Source organism: Hippocampus comes, unplaced genomic scaffold (assembly GCF_001891065.2).
Source record: "Hippocampus comes isolate QL1 unplaced genomic scaffold, H_comes_QL1_v1.1 scaffold1, whole genome shotgun sequence".
NCBI lineage: Eukaryota > Metazoa > Chordata > Actinopteri > Syngnathiformes > Syngnathidae > Hippocampus > Hippocampus comes.
Window position 1 is genome coordinate 2,720,110 of NW_017805010.1, and position 15,623 is coordinate 2,735,732.

At 43.1% G+C, this 15,623-nt stretch overlaps 1 protein-coding gene across 1 annotated transcript in view; it reads right to left on the bottom strand.

Moving 5' to 3' along the window:
* LOC109511795 (plexin-A1-like) overlaps positions 1 to 14,926 on the bottom strand; it is a 202,670-nt gene extending 187,744 nt beyond the window's left edge. Inside the window, exon 1 of the mRNA XM_019863124.1 lies at positions 14,718 to 14,926. The gene's annotated coding sequence lies outside the window, so the exon portion shown is untranslated. The remainder of the gene's footprint in view (positions 1 to 14,717) is intronic.
* Between the last annotated feature and the right edge of the window lie 697 nt (positions 14,927 to 15,623).

The following is a 15,623-nucleotide window of genomic DNA, read 5'->3' on the forward strand; positions in this document are numbered from 1 at the left end:
AGTTCAGTCAGGTCATTCAGGTCATTGTGGCAATGTGTTCTATCCCCTTGCTGACTGTACTTTCTCTCCGAGACCGAAGAAGGACACTCAATGTCACGACTCATGGATCGCCTGCCGCCTGAAACAGACTCATGCCTGTGCAAGATGTGAAAATAGCCAAGAGACTTCCATTGCCTATGACAGATGTTACACTCCGATTTAGCGACATCTGTCTGAAAATGTGCATCCTTAAACGGTGACAGAGTGTAAACAAGAAGACTTACGCTCACGCATGCTAATGGTTTGCGCCTCAGTGTGTGTGTGTGTGTGTGTGTGTGCGCGCGCGTGTGTGTGTGTGTGTGTGTGTGAGCGAGAGAGAGAGAGAGAGAGAGAGAGAGAGAGAGAGAGAGCAAAAGAGCAAGCGAGTGAGTGAAATAAGAGGAAATCTCCTCAGATCGTGAAAACAAGTCCCATTTGTGGTGATAAAATCAGTTAATCTGGCCCCTCTCAGCATCAGCCCAATTCATTTCCCTAAAGGACTTCTGGAGTAGGGTTGCGCCAATCTTTCGGAATTACACACACACACACACACACACACACACACACACACACACACACACACACACACACACACACACACATGTACAAACGCCCCCGTACACACAACCAGATGTTGGAGTAGAGTTGATAGACTCATTGGGTTTGAGAAGTAATCCCTTTCAATTTGTCACTGTAGCCCATACGGCTTTTCAGCATGGCCATGTTTCTTTTCAACAGAGTTCCACACATCATCAACATACAAATGTGTTTGCGTGTATAAGCACTGAAGTTGAAACAGTGTACGGCAACATGGTGTTGAGAAGTCAACCTGCGGCCCAGACATGAAAGAGTCATGTGCTCCGGCCTTGTTCTGGCTCTGTGGAACTGCTCCTTCCTGGCCACAAAATGTGGAAAAAATGAGCTATGGATGCGGGTGTGAAGGAAATGTTGAAAGAGGAATTACATAAATGGGCATCAGCAATGTTCAGGCTTAGCCAACAATTGCCCAAGGTCACTTTTGACATTGAGAGCACAACACAGCTGCATATTAGGCTAAGATTGAAAAAAAATAACACGCAATTTTCTGTGGTTCAGCAAATGGAGGATTGACAGAAAACGGATCGCCCAAAACATCCCTTTCTGTTAAACAATGCTAATGGACGCAGCACAGTAAAGGAGTCATTGTGACATCATCCTTCAAATGCAACACTTCGTTTTTGTGCGATGCCTCACAGCTGTGACAGTTTACCATCTAACACTGCAAAGAAAGGTTTTAATCAGGGAGCAAGGAATTCGACCCCTAACCCTTGCCCATGACCCATTGCAGTCGCTGCTGCCTTATCTGATTGGTCCGTCTGGCACAGTAATCATTTCCAGAACCCAAACAGGGTTGCTGAGAATGAAGGCGGGGAACGAATGGAGTGCAAAAAAACAAGACTGTTTGCAAATTTTGCAGGCTGTCTGTGATGAAAGTCCAGTTCAGACAATCAACATGGAGTCACCACGTTGATGCTTGCTAAATGAATTTAGGCCAACGAGTTGGCTGGAGAAATTCATCCGTCCATCCATTTTTAATCTGCTTATCTTCATGAGGGTCGCGGGCGTGCTGGAGCCTATTCCAGCCATTTTCGGGCAGTAGGCGGGGTACACCCTGAACCGGTTGCCAGCCAATCGCAGGGCACACATCAGCAAACAATAGTTTGCGCTCAGAAATATGCATCCAGTGAGAATTCAAACTATTTTAAACTGTGTCTCAAAATGCTGTAGAGGTATTTTCAGAAGCTATTTTGAGACCAAAAAAAATTATTTTCGTTCTTAACTTCTTTAAAATGGCTCAGGACTTTGAAGCAAACAAAAGTCTCAGGGTCTCAAGTTGGCAATCGTTGACAACCACTGATTTAGACACTCAGACACAAGGCTGTGTCAACTTCTTTGATTTGTAAGATGTTGAGATGAGAAGATAAAAATCTTCCTCACAGTGTTTCTGTCGGGAAGATGGGAATACAAATGTTCACCATAAAAGTGATACCAAAGGCTTGATTTAAAAAAAAAACAAAAAAAAAAACAAGAGGTGTTTATTTTGTAGTTGTTTTATTTTTTCTTTATATGTAGAGCATAAAATGTCTGTGTCACAACATCACAGATGATGTTTCATGCCCAAAGTTCCAGTCACGCCACCTAATAGTTCCCTCTTAAATTGCAGAATGAGCAGTATCACTTTTCCATGTTTGCGTATCCATCCTATCTCCACAGCCATTCGCTAAACTCACGTGTCACTCAGTTTTAAAGCGACACATGGTGACACGCATGACAAATGTGTTTGATGGAGAAGTCATGCTAAGGTGTACATCATGTGCTATCACAGCCTACAGTTGAACCTCTGCTACAAAGCTCCCTCACCACCATTATGGTAAATCTGCAGTTAGAGTATTGAAGTCGAAATTTTACTCCAACTGTCAACAACGACAAAAGATTAAATCAGTTGCATAGATGAAGTCGCATTATTACGAGGTTATAACTGCTTGAAAATGAGGACGGGTGAGTATGCTACACTCAAGACTTTAGCATAAGGCTGGCAAATCATTGACACCTACAACATAAACATATTGACATTAAGATTTTGAGTTTTTTTCTAAACATAATGCAACTAACGTATTTTGCGCACTATAAGGCGCACCTAAAAGCATTCAATTTTCTCAAAAGCCAACAGTGCACCTTATAATCCGATGTTCCTGATATATGGATCAATATTCTGATTTCATTGACGTAGTATTTTAAATGTTCTGTAAAGCGCTTTGTTGCAGCTGCAGCGGATGTGAAGGCTCGAAATAAATAAAGCTGTAGTATATTGTATTGTATTCCCTTTACCGTAACTCCATCTAGTGGATGCATAATGCAACCGCAGCCACTATTGTCACTTCTATGTGCCGTAGAATGGGGTGCGCCCTATATATATATATATATGAAAACAGTTTTAAAATTGGCCATTCATTGAAGTTGTGCCTTATAGTGCAGAAAATGCGGTATCCTCTGTCAAAATATTCACCTTAATTCTCATAACATAAGCAATATTAACACTATTTGTCTATCAGAACCAAAAACAAAACAGCTGGACCGAAATGCAACAGTAGCTGTCATGCCAAAAACACTTTTAACTTTTACCACTGTGGTAATGTGTCCAACTTGGGAGGAAAGTGTCAACGCTTCCGTCTCTGAATCTTCAAGCAGGTTATTGTTTTTGCAGGTGCACACTTAAGATATTTTTTTCACTGTTGGTGTCATGGCCAAACACAGAATTTTTTTTTTTCATTGTGATTCATCATTCCCACTTCCATTCACACCGGCACCAAACCCAGGCTGCTCACACAGCAGTAGAAGGGACCCTTTTAAATAAAGTAATGAATGGAATTTTAGATATTCCACAGTATATCTACACTACTGAAGAAAAACATGGCTTGAGGTCCTGCAGGAGCCGCTCAAATCCACTAGGAAAAATGAAATGCCTTGAAACGATTCCCTTTCCGCCATTTCGTCGGAAGAAAGAATGCGCTTAAAAGCAAACCCGTGGCCCCCGGTGGCTCCACACACAAACCGTCGGACTCAAACACGTTATAGTCACATCAACAATTTCACTAAGTTACATACACACATCAGCATGCTGCTCTGCGCACACGAAGACATCATCCCACACATACAAATAAACACAGGATGTGAGAGTCGTCGGAGATGCGTCAGTCGCATATTCAGAAGCAGATGCTTCTTGGTCTGACATTAGGAAATAAGAAGTGAAAGATTGCCAGTGCTGTTTTCTTCTCCAAAATGTGTCAGATTCCATTTAAGAACAATTACACGGCAAAGGAACAACCACCAATAAATGGTAACTATGGAGACGGGAATCAAAAGTGTGCTTATCTGACTTTTGATTCATCTAGTATTTTCATGACACAGAATCTGAAAGAAAAGAGAAGAAGAATATGCACCGGATTTATGTAAAGTAATTGACCATTAGGAATGTTTGATCGATTTGATGCCAGTTTCATTCCGCCTTCGGAGCTGAAAAAGTATTTGTGCTTATGATTTACTTTGAACAGTGTTGAACTTGGGTGTCATAGTTCACTCGTCTGGCTTTGGTGTGGGCGCAGTAGCTTCAATTCCCACTCAGTGACAGTCAGAATGGGACTGTGATTGTTTGTCTGCGCTTGTACGTGCTCCTGATCACTGACTGGCTACCAGGCCAGGCTGCAGTCTGCCTTTTTCCCCCCGAGTCGCAATGAGACAGCCTGAAGCTCCCCACAACTCTGAACCCGATAAGAAACGTAGATGGATGGATGCACTTGTGAAGACACTAAAACATTATTTTAATGATGTCTGCACAGGTAATAATGGTGGGCAACATTTTGACCATTTTACAGATTTCGCTTCCTTTTTTTTAATTATAGCTCAACAATCATGTTTTAAAAATGTATTCAAACTGTTCTAAAAGATTAGTAGAGCATTAATGGATATTAATCGAATTTAAAGTATTCAAAGTCTATTGTTTTCTTGCTTTGACATGGAACAATAATCAGACAGGGCAACCCAGACCCAAATCGCTTGGAAGCCCAACAAGAATCATGAACAAGAAGTCTAACAAATTAGCCTTGTATTGAGTCTTTAGGGCAGAAGTGTCCACCCGCCGATTCACAGAGGATCCGATCCAGCATGTTTTAAATGCCTCCCTCCTCCAACACGCCTGATCCAAATGATCAGCTCATCAGCAAGCTTCGAGAAGCCTGATCAGGGCCCCGATCATTTGAATCCGTTGTGCTGGAGGAGGGAGACATCCAAAACATGCTAGATAGGGGCCCTCAAGCATCGGGGTGGGACACACCTGCCTGAGGGGCTCAAGTAAAAAGCACAAGCGAGAGCAATAAAACTACAGTAAAAATATAAACCCAGATTTCTTTCATTCTTTTGGTTAAAGAGAGTAAAGGACACTTAGGGAGCAAGACAGAGAATAAACAGACAAGAGAGGAAAATAGCACTCACTTCCACAAGTGTGAAGAATGGATAAAAAAAAGACAAATAGGGACAAAAGCAAAAAAGAAAAAAAAAAGGAAATCACAGAAAGCCCCATTAGGCAGACTTTATTGAATGCATTCGTTGCACTAACAAAAAAAAAAAAAAAAAGCTTTTGTTGCCACTTCCACAAAATTCGACACATTCAGTCCAATTTCTGATCCATTTGCAAGCACCGTGCCGGCGTCGCCTCACAATGCTTCCCCATGTGTCCACCGGCTTGTAAAGTTCGTGATACATGGGCCAATATCAACGTCCAAGTCGCAATACTTTCAAGCCCAAAACCTCAAGGTGCATTAGATACGTTTCATCATTTTTCTGACCCTGCACTGTTCCACTTTGCTTCGGGGCGGGAAATGGAAGCATTTACTATCAACAGCACGCCGCTTATGTGCTCCATCATCCATATCCTTCACTTTGTCCGCGCTTTCACATGGCATGTTGGGAAATTTGAAGGTGACAGAATTGCAAAACACCGAAAGAGGAACAGCGGAAGGAACTTTGAGAATATGGCCACATCTAGACAAATATATTGTAAATAATATATACATACGCAACATATGCCGGAATATAAATGGAGCCGAGATTGGAATTCTGAACCTACGAACTGTGAGGCAGCCGCGCTAACCAGTCATCCACAGTACTGCTCGGCCATTATGAAGTCCATCCATCCATTTTCTGACCCGCTTTATCTTCACAAGGGTGGCGGGGTGTGCTGGAGCCCATCCCAGTTGTCTTTGGGCAGTAGGCGGGGGACACCCGGAACTGGTTGCCAGCCAATCGCAGGGCCCGATGGTCGGTATCACAGTGCAGAGGTGCAGGGTTCGATTCCGGTTTCGGTCTCACGATGTGAAGTTTGCATGTTCTCCCAGTGCCTGAGTGGGTTTTCTCCAGGTACTCCAGTTCTCTCCCACATTCCCAAAACATGCATGGCAGGTTAATGGAACTCTCTAAATTGTCCCTAAGTGTGATTGTAAGCATGGATGTTTTTTTTGTCTATGTGTGCCCAGCGATTGGCTGGCACCCAGTTCAGGTTGTCGTCCGCCTACTGCCCGAAGACAGCTGGGATAGGCACGAGCACGCCCCGCGACCCTCGTGAGGATAAGCTGACCAAAAAATGGATGGATGGATGGATTGCAAGGCGTCATTTTATCGCGGGTGTGTTCGATATCTTGTGTGTCCACTTTGAAGCAACTTTGGTACATGTACCACTCAGATGAACTGAAAAGGGGTTAGCTGCGTCAAACGACTTGTTTTCTCAAGATGTTCCAATGAATAAATCAGTTCCTGAGTCATCGCCGTCCCTGACCATCCAGCAAAAGTCCAAAATATATGCAAAAAGAAGCTAAGTTGTATGCCGAAGTCAGCTGCTCCAGGCAGTATGAGAGCATCCCTTCTGGTGTGTCCTTGTGCAAAACACTGATGAACCCACACGCTCCACTTTTCATGAGCGATGAGAGAATGCAACCCACGGTCCGCTAATCCTGTTCCTCAAAGTCAGACACAAACTTACAGTCACCTCTCTTTCTCTCGCTCTCTCTCTTTCCCTCACACACACACACACACACACACACACACACACACACACACACACGTTTGACTGAGCACTCAACAAAATGAGGTGAGCCTCAATTTGTGTGTGAGATGATCAGAGGGAGGGTCACTGTTCTCTCTGACTCAGCAGTTATGATACCTTCATTTATTTCCTCCTCAACACTGAGCCAAGTGGGCCCGTGCCAGGAGGCTTTTCGCAGATGTTTAAAACACAACGCGGACTGCAAAGTGAGCTTCTGTCGGCCGGCAGCAGAAGGAACAGAACTCGTGCTCGCTCTGTTCGTGCTGATCAAGGCTGTTTTGGGTTGAAATTGAATAATGTCTGGTCACTGATGTTTTTGTGGTTCTTTGCAGCGAGCACAGTTTCGACTCCCACTCAGTGATGGTGTGAATGTTAGTGTCTGTCCCTGTTTGTCTACGTGCCCTACTGGGAATAAAACGTTTGTCTTTAGAATCCACGCATGATTCAAAAAGACTGACATAAAATTCGTTGAATTGGTGCTACCCCAAAAGCTCATTTCAGTTGAGTCACCATTGCTTCCACCTGTTGCTGAACCGATCTTCTCATTCCTGAATGTTACCGTGTGATCATTTTGGTGCTCTGGAAACAAAAAAAGTCAGTGAAACTGCTGTGCTAATGCAAAACAATCCACCAATCCATCCATCCATTCTCTGATCCGCTTATCCTCGCAAGGACCCCGGGGCGTGCTGGAGCCTCTCCCAGCTGTCTTTGGGTAGTCGGTGGGGTACACCCTGACCAATCCATGGCACACAGAGACGAACAACCATCCGCGCTCACAATCACACCGAGGGACAATTTGGAGTGCTGCGTTAACCTGCCATGCATATTTTCGGAATGTGGGAAGAAACCGGAATACCCTGAAAAAACCCATGCAGGCACGGGGTGAACGTGCAAACTCCACCCAGGAAGGCTGGAGCCGGAATTGAACTCTGCACTGCGAGGCGGCCGCGCTAAACAACCTTTGTCGCTTAATACTGCAAATGTTTAATGTACACCACCAAAAAAAAAAACCCTGCATGACAATCATAAATGTTCCTGTCCACGTTATCCAATGTGAACTTTCCCATTGCACCTCACCTTCCTGTCCTCACTTCCGAGCGCTCACAATCACAATGCGAAGAGTAACAAGTACATGTCTGTGCGGTACTAACCCAACAAAACTCACTGTCACTGTTTTCCAATCCCTCCTCTTTGCCTCACTGCTTACGGATGCTGCCCCCCCCCCTCCCCACACACATCTCATTTCTTTCATTTTCTCACATTTTTCCTCATCTCTCGCCTCATTTGTTTTCCTCAAGGACGTCGTTTCTTTGACGAACTGATGCCTTCTCCAGTCACTTATTTGGACTCCTGTGCATGAAGGAAAAGAAGACAGGAGACAGAAGCACGCAATACGTGACATGCACAATTTCCAGATGTCATATGTTTGTGAAACTCCCATGTTACATGTGTGTTACTGTTGAACATGTTACCAAAAGTGGGCATGTTTTTTTAAATTTAAATGTTACACCTAATATTAATTTGCCATACGGTATAAAAGTATCCATGCATCCACCCATCCATCCATTTTCTAATTCACTGAACTGGTCGCAAACCACACGCACTCACATTCACACCTCAGGATGATTTAGATTAGTCCCATTAACTCGCCATGCATGTTTTTGGAATATGGGAGGAAACCGGAGTACCCGGAGAAAACCCACGCAGGCGCGGGAAGAACAGGCAAACTCCACCCAGGAAGGCCGGAGCTGGAATCGAACCCTGCACCGCTACACTGTGCCGCCAATGTGCTAACCAGTCGACCACCGTGCCGCCCTCCTGAACAGGTTTTAGGGAATTTAAAAAATATTATGCAATGATCTCCTGGTACTTTTGTTTCCGATCAATATGCATTTGCGCATCTTAAAAGGTCATTCCATTCGGCTCTGTTCTTACCAGGAAAATAAGAACTGAAGATGAAATGTGTGTTGAAAACGGACACGTCTGGAGCCTCAACAAAAACGTTTACTGTCTGACCTCAGCTACCGCAAATATCTTGGATCAGCTCTCCTTTAAAATAAGTAGGGCCTTGCTCTGACAAGGATAAATAAGCCCTCGTGACCTGATCTTGGATCGGATGTTATTAAACATGAAAGAATTTCTTTGGGGTTCAATAAAATCTCGACCTAACGTCATGTTATCATGAGTAGGAATGCTGCCGAGACAGAGAAAAAAAAAAAAAAACAGGAAAATTGGAACAGCATGATGGAGAACTAACTAGAACCGCAATGACGGATATATTGGTAATACGTCGGCGTCAGTAAAAAAAAAAAAAATCATCTTTGTGCTCCTACGCATTGTTTCCCAACCAGGGGTACACGTGCCCCTCGAGGTACATGAGCAAGGGGGTGTGTGTGGGAAGTTGGGGGGTGGAAACATTTTAGCGTTTATTTCCCAGATTAATGACGAAAAATCTCAACAGCCGCATCTCAGCTCAACTGTCTCGGTAAAGCTTAGACGACTAAAACTGCTATCATGGGTCTGAACATTATTCTTGTTCAGTGTTTTCTTCCTGACATTTAACCCTTTCATGCACCTGATAACCTGTACCCTGAGAACACGATAAGCTGTTGTAACCGCTGTCCCTGAAAGGGTTGAAGTTGAAATTCCTGTTTGAAGGAGAAATTCAGGTTTTGGTTTTGTTTTTTAATTTTCAAATATTATAAGAGTTTCATATACCGGTACAACAAAGTCGGGTTTGTTCTTTATTTTGATTTTGATTTTTAAAATTTTTATATTACTTTTTTTGTTTTTCAAGGCAACGCTTTGGAGAGTCATCGAAACGTAAGAGTCAGGAGCTACTCACGGTATGACAAAAGGGGTTGGGAAGGCTGAATGGGATGGCCAAGTGTGTGTGTGTGTGTGTGTGTGTGTGTGTGTGTGTGTGCGTGTGTGTGTGCATGTTTCCGAGAAATGTTAAGGACTAATATTGCGGCAGGATAGTAAACATCATGAAAATTTTTTTTGTATACTGAAGTGGTTCAAAGCCACTCGTCTGTGGCTCGGTACCGGGTTGTATTGATCGATTTGGGGTTTGGGGGTGGGGGAAACAAAACCAATTTTTTTCTTAATTGGGAAAGTACGTCGTCACCACTGCCAATTTATTAATTTCTTCTTGGGAATACACATGAGCAACACCAACCCTGCTGTCGACGAATGGTTGCCAGTCTTTGCAAAAATGGATATTCTCATGAACCGGTCCCTGGTTGAAAAAAAGGTTGGGGACCACCGCTGTACTACACACACACACACACACACACACACACACACACACACACACACACACACACACACACACACACACACACACACACACACACACACACACACACACAGACGACGGCACTGCACTGATTATTCTGCTGTCTCAACTGTTCAGACTGCACAGAGCAGGCCTAAATTGGTCCTTTGGGACTACACAGCACGAGCTGTATGCTCTGCAGATGAAAAAAATACATGCTAAAATGATTTTAATCGCTGACTAAACAACGGCAGGAATGATGCAAACGCACTCACGCACAAGGACGGGAGACGCAGTCAGTATCCAGTTGACGCAACGTTCATCTGACTACAGAGCAGGTGTTGATCTGAAAAACTTTCTCGACAAGTTGATGGTTTCATCTTGGGAAAAAGTGTTTGTGTTTTAGAAGCGAGCAAAAAGGGGTCTTGCGCTTAGCCGTCACATCAGAGCACAGCATCTCCTCTTAGAAGAGGAACTATTTCAATCCAACCACTCTGTTTGACGTGCTTGACCTTCCCGGCAAAATGATAGCAAGAACTTTAAAAAGCTCCTTCACGCTCTCTTTCTACTTCGTTTTACCCTCACTTTTGCTTCCTGTTTATTTCACATTAAAGTAGAGATTTGTAGTTACTGTCACCGGGGAAAGATAAAAAAAAAATGCAACCAAGGAAGGAAGGACAGGGGTCACTAAAATATTTGAAAGTGAGAGCCACAGTACTTCAGGTTGACACACATTTCTGCAATCACGCATTTTGCTTCACTTGATTGACATTATGATATGATTAAAGATAATTTATGAGAAGACACTGATCACGTTAATATGTCACAATTATTAGGAAACAGATAATTGTCAAACGACAACACTGTTTTCACACATCTCTGCCAATGTTCACATTTTCCAATGATGACTTTGACAACGTTCCAAGAAAATCACGTTTCGTCACTGGTGGATCACCAGGTGACCGAGGGCACCACCTTGGTGACGGACGCCATCGGATGTAAATGACGATGTAGTACAGTACTGTGCATGGTTTGCTTTTCCCATGTACAGTAATTTTTAAGCCGAATGACATAAAATAATGTCATTTTACTTTTTTCTATTTTTATATCGATTTTTGACTCTTGACCACTTTTTTTTGTGTGTTTGTGAAATATCTTCCTTCATGTCTGTGTGCACAAATCCAAGTAGTTATTGACAGACCTAACTCCCTCGATTCCTTTTTACTGCATTATAATTAAATTATGTAGTTAAATATTAAATTAAATATATAATTAAAATAGGGTCCCATCGGAGGACTTGACCATTATTTTAGAGTGACTTTGTTGTTGTAGGTAGTTGGCATAATGGCGTTTATATACATGGGTGGACTTTTTGGGAATCGAACAAGGGCCCGGTGGATTAAGAGCAGATGATGTCTGCCGATAATAGATCTTTTCAAAATAATAACGGGCAGGAGTTTTGCATTAACTTCCACTTTTGAAGTCTGTTTTTAAAATAATCAACAATAACATATTTACTTTGTTTTTAGTTGAAAAGCATGTTGTATGAATAATCGGGCCCGAAAATGATAAGTCTGCACCGGTTTGCTCATTTTTACTCCACCACTAACATCTGAAACAAAGACCACCACACTGTTCCATTTCCTAACCTCCTTAGCCTGTATTTAAATGGATGACTTGGCCAACTTAGACTGGCTGATAAAAGTTTTGATTCCAGCAATGACTTCCTGACATCTTGTTGTAATTTGGACCTTAACTGGTGTTTGGCCCTGCCATGATGGTTTACGTTCTCAGCTCACAAGTAGAAGCGCGTGGTGAGCAAGCTGCCACCGCGGCGGCCCGAACCGCATTTAAATCTGAAAACGTCCCATCTATGACATCCTGCGACTTGTTGCAAGGAGCGCACGCCAGCGCGGCTTTATGGGGGTGCGACAACGCCATCCGACACGCTGCAGGCACTTCAAGTATGAAGACGCTCTGCACACAAAGACCGCAGGGTGCGTGGTCGACTGTTAGCAGAAAGCACCCCCCCCCCACCACCACCACCACCTCCTTCAACAGACACAGCAAAGTTGAAGCAGTTGGTGCTTTGGTCAAAACAAGGCAGGTTCCTGCAAGGCGAGGTGGTGAGGAGCCAACATTGAACCGTGCGGCTGTTCAGTCATTGTCAGGGCAGTCGAGGAAACTGAATGGAAATGGTATTCCAAAATACACTTTCCAAAAAAACTCTTTCTAAAGAAAAGTCGGCGTTTCCTATAACATGTGCCGTAAAAGAATAGATTCAGTCTCAACAACTTTCTTTTCATTCTAAAGATGCACAACATGACATGTCAGCTATGATGAGTCAAGCTGCATCCACAACAAATTAAATTCCTGCACCGGCACAGATGCAGGAGTTCAGCACATTCAGGGGTATTCCTAGGGCCTTGAAAAAAAGCATTGGTCAAGAAATATTTAGCATGTCTTTTAATCAGAGATGCAAGTCAACTATTTTGGATGTTTTTGTTTTTTTTTGGGGGGGGGGTTGGTGCTGATTCTGAATCTGAGCACATCAGGTTTTCATACTACTACTACTTATAATCATTATCATCATCATAATCGTAATAAAGTAATATTGATGAATAAAGGGTTAGGTTCAGCAACAGGTGGATTTTTTTTCCAAAACGTCATAGCTATGAATGACAACGCATGGCAATATTTGTCTTGCGCAAGCATTTAGAGGTGAACTTAAAAAAAAAAAAAAAAAAAAAACTTTTTTTTTTTTTTAAATCGGCATCAAAAATAAATTCACGGGCAGAGAAAGCCATCTCTGACTATAATTTGCTGGAAGTCTAATTCATTGTCAATTCCTCGCTGTGACGCTCCACAAACATGCCACACTGAAGCAGTTACAATTTGCACACAAATACTGCAGCATATGCCCTAATTTGGTCATGATTACAAAGATGTTACGTTTGGGTATTCTAAGACGTAATAGTTTTTTTGACCAACCTTCCATGACAAGAGCACCAAAGCTTTTGCCACATGCTGTATAAAACACATTAATTAGGCTTCCCCAAAGCATAGTACTTTGATTTTGTGATTTGGGGACCAGAGACTGTATCCTCTTCTTGAAATAAAGGCTCAACTGTGAAAGTACCAGGCACACGCACACTTCTACAAAGGAGTGGGATCAAATTAATAATAAAGACCGCGGGACTAAATTAGGTAATTAGGTTACAGGCTGCCAGAAGCAGACGTAACGTCAGAGTCAGATTCTGACTCACTTTGAGCTCGCCACTGCAAGTATAACGGCAGAGTATCACCATCACGATGTCACTATGCAACACTCAACTTTACATGTCCAAGTGATGTTCAGTGTACTTTTGCAAGCGCCTGTACAGGCAAAGAATGATGACAAAGAATGCGATGAGCTTCCGGAGCGCACACATATTCATACCTTGGGGCAGCCTTGGCACTGATCAGCCAACTTCACTTTCTAAGTTAACAAAAAAAAAAAAAAGTGACGCCACTTCTATTTAGTTCTTTCACATGTGCCCAACCGTTGCATTTGCTCAGCGCCCATAACATTAGGTACCGGTGTCAAACTTGTTTTCACACGAGCCATCTCTTTGTTACAATTACCTCAGGGTGCAATATAACAGCACACCAACAATTACAGTGACATATGCAAATTGGTTTGATGATTCACATTTGGTGCCGTGAGGGAACACACTTCCCCACCCTCCCCACCCAAAAAAATGTCATCTTTCACAGATGTAATTAAATTCCAATTAAAACAGCCGGTGACGTAAGCTATCCAGAAGCTCAGCTGTGGTGTATTTGTTTGCTGACATGAACCCAGAACCAGAAGCAAGAACCCTAATAATCACCCCCCATCATATGACATAATTGCCCCTGCATTTTATCATTAGATTTTTTTTTTTTTCACGGTGATTAACATGTTTTAAAGTCAAGGTAAAATTGTAGCATGCTGTTGTGCGCCATGCAAAATAATGTGGCAGGACACATCCGGCCCTCGAGCCTTACATTTGACACCTGTGAGCTATAGAACCCTATGAACTATATCCGCCAGTTAAAGTTACTGCACTGCATCGCACTTCAGAGAGTCAGAGGCGTAATATTTTGGCCACCTTGTGAGAAAGCAGTAGATTAGAAACACCATTGAGGTTATTAAATCGTTTACCACCTAACAGTGTCAATGTCAGACGTGAGCATTATTATTTAAGCATAAGCTTTTCTTTTCCTCCTCTTTTTTTTATTTTTATGCAGCGCTTGTGTTGGACGATGAGACCGTGCAGGTGTCCCTAATGCTGTGACCAGTAGGTGGATGCGTGGAGAGACGAGACTTTACGGCGCAGAGTGTGAAACCTTTGTGGAAATCGTTGTAGGTGTGACACCTGAATTATGGACACATTTTGATATTTATAATGGTGCAACGTTGCGAATTGGGCCACACAAGAACGAGGACGTTCAAGACGGAACCACGCAGGATTTGAAGCCAACTCCCGCCTTAAAAGAACTTGAGCAGCACCACTCGGGTAAGGAAAAGGAGTGTCGGTCGGTTTGCAAGAGCGTCTGCGTCCTCGCGTGCGCACAAACGAACACGTTTTGATGGAATGGAAAGAGAAGCTCATGAACAGACCCAGTCTATTCGTGAAAAGCGGACAACATGAGAGAAAACACAACAGTGAGAAAAGGTTCGGAGAATCCGGAATGACCGCGGCGCACACTTTAAATGGGTGCATGGATGGAACAAGTGCGGACAAAAAGTTTAGTACTTACTGGTTCAAACAGTCCTTAACTGTATTTTCTGCCTTCAGAAAAACTCATGAAAGATGTCATGGGAGCAACAGAGGTGCAGTCCTTTAAATTCCCGGCCGAGATGTCAGGCGGCAGCAGAATCAGCTCCGGTCCATAAACTCAGCTCGGCAGCTTCCTGCGCACAGGAGAGCAGCAGCCAACATGAATGAGAGTGAAGCAGTTGGGCTCAGACATTCAATAATCCAGCGCGAGAAAAAGAGAGAGAGAGAGAGAGAGAGAGAGAGAGAGAGAGAGAGAGAGAGCGAGAGAGAGAACGCGAGAGAGAGAGCGAGACGGAGAGAGATGGGCGCCCCCTGGCGGCATAGTTGTGTTACAGCGCATGGTCAGTCGCGCCTCTCCATGTTGCCTCAAAGTGGCAGCATTGGACTCGTGCAATTCATTCCAGTTACATTACTCTGCTTTAGACTTATATTGGGTATTAAAATGTACGATTCATATGTAAATCACTCATCCGTTTATTTTCCATGGCGCTTGTCCCACATTAGGGTCGCAGGTGAACTGGAGGCTATCACAGGTGACTTTGGGTGAGGAGCGAGGTCTTTTCAGATTGGAGAAAATCTATTGCAAAATGTTAAATAATCGCAAATATGACATGATTCCAAGCGTTTTTTTTTTAACAAATCCTTATTTCATTTAAATGTGGTTGCCACTATTTTTTTCTTCTAAATTCAAATTCAAATACAATTACAATATAACAATAACATTTCGGAGAAATTGTATGGACGTAATATCATACATGTATTTGCTTTCCACAGTCATTACAGCCCTTTGAGAGAAACCCAAACTATGACGTGGCCCACAATGAAAACGAATTTGACACTCCTGCTTTGGAATAAATCATTTACTATCAAACAACCAAGTGGCGTC